Below are 6,147 nucleotides of genomic sequence, written 5' to 3' on the forward strand. Positions count from 1 at the left end.
ATTTTGGACTATTTTCACACCTTTTTCAAAAATATCCATTATTCATGAAGGATGCAAAATAACTCATTTTTGGGCAAAAAGCATGGGCTATAGCCCATGGTTTTGATCGATTTTGGACCATTTTCACACCTTTTCCAAAAATATCCATTATTCTTAAAGGATGCCAAATAACTTATTTTTGGGCAAAAAGCATGGGCTATAGCCCATGGCTTTGATCGATTTTGGACCATTTTCACTTCTTTTCCAAAAATATCCATTATTCATAAAGGATGCAAAATAACTCATTTTTGGGCAAAAAGCATGGGCTATAGACCATGGTTTTGATCGATTTTGGACCATTTTCACACCTTTTCCAAAAATATCCATCATTCATGAAGGATGCAAAATAACTCATTTTTGGGCATAAAGCATGGGCTATAGCCCATGGTTTTCATCGATTTTGGACCTTTTTCACACCTTTTTAACAAAAATATCTATTATTCATGAAGGATGCAAAATAGGTCACTTTAGGTCATTTTTGGGCAAAAACCATTTGCTATAGTCCATGGTTTTGATCGATTTTGGACCATTTTCACACTTTTTCCAAAAATATCCATTATTCATGAAGGATGCAAAATAGGTCATTTTTGGGCAAAAAGCATGGGCTATAGCACGTGGTTTTGATCGATTTTGGACCATTTTCACACTTTTTCCAAAAATATCCATTATTCATGAAGGATGCAAAATGGGTCACTTTAGTTCATTTTTGGGCAAAAACAATGTGCTATAGCCCATGGTTTTGACCGATTTTTGTCCATTTTTACACCTTTTCCAAAAATATCCATTATTCATAAAGGATGCCAAATAACTTATTTTTGGGCAAAAAGCATGGGCTATAGCCCATGCTTTTGATCGATTTTGCACCATTTTCACACCTTTTCTAAAAATATCCATCATTCATGAAGGATGCAAAATAGGTCATTTTTAGGCGAAAAGCATGGGCTATAGCCCATGGTTTTGATCCATTTTGGATCTTTTTGACACCTTTTTCTAAAATATCCATCATTCATGAAGGATGCAAAATAGGTCACTTTAGGTCATTTTTGGGCAAAAACCATTTGCTATAGTCCATGGTTTTGATCGATTTTGGACCATTTTCACACTTTTTCCAAAAATATCCATTATTCATGAAGGATGCAAAATAGGTCATTTTTGGGCAAAAAGCATGGGCTATAGCACGTGGTTTTGATCGATTTTGGACCATTTTCACACTTTTTCCAAAAATATCCATTATTCATGAAGGATGCAAAATGGGTCACTTTAGTTCATTTTTGGGCAAAAACAATGTGCTATAGCCCATGGTTTTGACCGATTTTTGTCCATTTTTACACCTTTTCCAAAAATATCCATTATTCATAAAGGATGCCAAATAACTTATTTTTGGGCAAAAAGCATGGGCTATAGCCCATGCTTTTGATCGATTTTGGCACCATTTTCACACCTTTTCTAAAAATATCCATCATTCATGAAGGATGCAAAATAGGTCATTTTTAGGCGAAAAGCATGGGCTATAGCCCATGGTTTTGATCCATTTTGGATCTTTTTGACACCTTTTTCTAAAATATCCATCATTCATGAAGGATGCAAAATAACTCGTTTTTGGGCAAAAAGCATGGTCTATAGCCCATGGTTTTGATCGATTTTGGACCATTTTCACACCTTTTCCAAAAATATCCATTATTCATGAAGGATACAAAATAGCTCATTTTTGGACAAAAAGCATGGGCTATAGCCCATGATTTTGATCGATTTTCCACCTTTTTCACACCTTTTCCAAAAATATCCACTATTCATGACGGATGCAAAATAGCTCTTTTTTGACCATTTTTCTACAAAAAGCATGGGCTATAGCCCATGGCTTTGATCGTTTTTGGACCATTTTCACTTGTTTTCAAAAAATATCCCTTATTCATAAAGGATGCAAAATAACTCATTTTTGGGCAAAAAGCATGGGCTATAGCCCATGGTTTTGATCGATTTTGGACCATTTTCACACCTTTTCAAAAAATATCCATTATTCTTAAAGGATGCCAAATAACTTATTTTTGGGCAAAAAGCATGGGCTATAGCCCATGGTTTTGATCGATTTTGGACCATTTTCACACCTTTTCCAAAATTATCCATTATTCATGAAGGATACAAAATAGGTCATTTTTGGACAAAAAGCATGGGCTATAGCCCATGGCTTTGATCGATTTTCAGCCTTTTTCACACCTTTTCCAAAATTATCCACTATTTATGAAGGATGCAAAATAGCTATTTTTTGACCATTTTTGTACAAAAAGCATGTGCTGTAGCCCATGGCTTTGATCGATTTTGGACCATTTTCACACCTTTTCTAAAAATATCCATCATTCATGAAGGATGCAAAATAACTCGTTTTTGGGCAAAAAGCATGGTCTATAGCCCATGGTTTTGATCGATTTTGGACCATTTTCACACCTTTTCCAAAATTATCCATTATTCATGAAGGATACAAAATAGGTCATTTTTGGACAAAAAGCATGGGCTATAGCCCATGGCTTTGATCGATTTTCCACCTTTTTCACACCTTTTCCAAAATTATCCACTATTTATGAAGGATGCAAAATAGCTATTTTTTGACCATTTTTGTACAAAAAGCATGGGCTGTAGCCCATGGCTTTGATCGATTTTGGACCATTTTCACTTCTTTTCCAAGAATATCCATTATTCATAAAGGATGCAAAATAACTCATTTTTGGGCAAAAAGCATGGGCTATAGCCCATGGTTTTGATCGATTTTGGACCATTTTCACACCTTTTCCAAAAGTACCCATTGTTCATGAAGGATGCTAAATAGGTCATTTTTAGGCAAAAAGCATGGGCTATAGCCCATGGTTTTGATCCATTTTGGACCTTTTTCACACCTTTTTCTAAAATATCCATCATTCATGAAGGATGCAAAATAACTCATTTTTGGGCAAAAAGCATGGGCTATAGCCCATGGTTTTGATCGATTTTTGACCATTTTCACACCTTTTCCAAAAATATCCATTATTCATAAAGGATACAAAATAGGTCATTTTTGGACAAAAAGCATGGGCTATAGCCCATGGTTTTGATCGATTTTGGACCATTTTCACACCTTTCCGAAAAGTACCCATTGTTCATGAAGGATGCAAAATAGGTCATTTTTAGGCAAAAAGCATGGGCTATAGCCCATGGTTTTGATCGATTTTGGACCTTTTTCACACCTTTTTCTAAAATATCCATCATTCATGAAGGATGCAAAATAACTCACTTTTGGGCAAAAAGCATGGTCTATAGCCCATGGTTTTGATCGATTTTGGACCATTTCCACACCTTTTCCAAAAATATCCATTATTCATGAAGGATACAAAATAGCTCATTTTTGGACAAAAAGCATGGGCTATAGCCCATGGCTTTGATCGATTTTCCACCTTTTTCACACCTTTTCCAAAAATATCCACTATTCATGACGGATGCAAAATAGCTCTTTTTTGACCATTTTTCTACAAAAAGCATGGGCTATAGCCCATGGCTTTGATCGATTTTGGACCATTTTCACTTCTTTTCATAAAATATCCATTATTCATAAAGGATGCAAAATAACTCATTTTTGGGCAAAAAGCATGGGCTATAGACCATGGTTTTGATCGATTTTACACCATTTTCACACCTTTTCCAAAAATATCCATTATTCTTAAAGCATGCCAAATAACTTATTTTGGGCAAATGCATGGGCTATAGCCCATGGTTTTGATCGATTTTGGACCATTTTCACACCTTTTCCAAAAGTACCCATTGTTCATGAAGGATGCTAAATAGGTCATTTTTAAGCAAAAAGCATGGGCTATAGCCCATGGTTTTGATCCATTTTGGACCCTTTTCACAACTTTTTCTAAAATATCCATCATTCATGAAGGATACAAAATAGGTCATTTTGGGCAAAAAGCATGGGCTATAGCCCATGGTTTTGATCGATTTTGGACCTTTTTCACACCTTTTTCTAAAATATCTATCATTCATGAAGGATGCAAAATAAATCATTTTTGGGCAAAAAGCATGGGCTATAGCCCATGGTTTTGATCGATTTTGGACCATTTTCACACCTTTTCCAAAAATATCCATTATTCTTAAAGGATGCCAAATAACTTATTTTTGGGCAAAAAGCATGGGCTATAGCCCATGGCTTTGATCGATTTTGGACCATTTCACTTCTTTTCCAAAATATCCATTATTCATAAAGGATGCAAAATAACTTATTTTTGGGCAAAAAGCATGGGCTATAGACCATGGTTTTGATCGATTTTGGACCATTTTCACACCTTTTCCAAAAATATCCATTATTCATGAAGGATGCAAAATAACTCATTTTTGGGCAAAAAGCATGGGCTATAGCCCATGGTTTTCATCGATTTTGGACCTTTTTCACACCTTTTTACCAAAAATATCCATTATTCATGAAGGATGCAAAATAGGTCACTTTAGGTCATTTTTGGGCAAAAACCATTTGCTATAGTCCATGGTTTTGATCGATTTTGGACCATTTTCACACTTTTTCCAAAAATATCCATTATTCATGAAGGATGCAAAATAACTCATTTTTGGGCAAAAAGCATGGGCTATAGCACGTGGTTTTGATCGATTTTGGACCATTTTGCACACTTTTCCAAAAATATCCATTATTCATGAAGGATGCAAAATGGGTCACTTAGTTCATTTTTGGGCAAAAACATGTGCTATAGCCCATGGTTATTGACCGATTTTTGTCCATTTTACACCTTTTCCAAAAATATCCATTATTCATAAAGGATGCCAAATAACTTATTTTTGGGCAAAAAGCATGGGCTATAGCCCATGCTTTTGATCGATTTTGGCACCATTTTCACACCTTTTCCTAAAAATATCCATCATTCATGAAGGATGCAAAATAGGTCATTTTTAGGCGAAAAGCATGGGCTATAGCCCATGGTTTGATCCATTTTGGATCTTTTTGACACCTTTTTCTAAAATATCCATCATTCATGAAGGGATGCAAAATAGGTCACTTTAGGGTCATTTTTGGGCAAAAACCATTTGCTATAGTCCATGGTTTTTGATGCGATTTTGGACCATTTCACACTTTTTCCAAAAATATCCATTATTCATGAAGGATGCAAAATAGGTCATTTTTGGGCAAAAAGCATGGGGCTATAGCACGTGGTTTTGATCGATTTTGGACCATTTCACACTTTTTCCAAAAATATCCATTATTCATGAAGGATGCAAAATGGGTCACTTAGTTCATTTTTGGGCAAAAACAATGTGCTATAGCCCATGGTTTGGACCGAATTTTTGTCCATTTTTACACCGTTTCCAAAATATCCAATTATTCCTAAAGGATCCAAATAACTTATTTTTGGGCAAAAGCAGGGCTATAGCCCATGCCTTTTGATCGATTTTGCCCATTTTCACACCTTTTCTAAAAATAAATCCATCATTCATGAAGGATGCAAAATAGGTCATTTTTAGGCGAAAAGCATGGCTATATCCCTGGTTTTGGGGGATCCATTTTGGATCTTTTTGACACTTTTTCTAAAATATCCCATCATTCATGAAGGATGCAAATAACTCGTTTTTGGGCAAAAAGCATGGTCTATAGCCCATGGTTTTGATCGTATTTTGGACCATTTTCCCACCTTTTCCAAAAATAGCCATTTTCATGAAGGATAAAAAGATAGCTCATTTTTTACAAAAAGCCATGCGTATGCCCATGATTTTGATCGATTTTCTCACCTTTTTCACACCCTTTTCCAAAAATACCACTATCCTGACGATGCAGATAGCTCTTTTTGACCATTTTGCTACAAAAAGCAGGGCTATAGCCATGGCTTTTTATCGTTTTTGACCATTTTTCCACTTGTTTTCAAAAATACGCCTTTTCATAAAGGATTCAAATAACTCATGTTTTGGGGCACAAAGATGGGCTTATAGCCGCCTGGTTTTTGATCGATGTTGGACCATTTTCACCCCTTTTCAAAAAATATCCATTATCTTTAAAGGATGCCAAATAACTATTTTTGGGCAAAAGCATGGACTACTAGCCCCTGGTTTTGATCGATTTTGGACGCATTTTCACACCTT

Source organism: Actinia tenebrosa, unplaced genomic scaffold (genome assembly GCF_029948245.1).
Source record: "Actinia tenebrosa isolate PJP-AT-01 unplaced genomic scaffold, QUT_ActTen_1.0 PGA_scaffold1__47_contigs__length_23844297, whole genome shotgun sequence".
NCBI classification, from domain to species: domain Eukaryota; kingdom Metazoa; phylum Cnidaria; class Anthozoa; order Actiniaria; family Actiniidae; genus Actinia; species Actinia tenebrosa.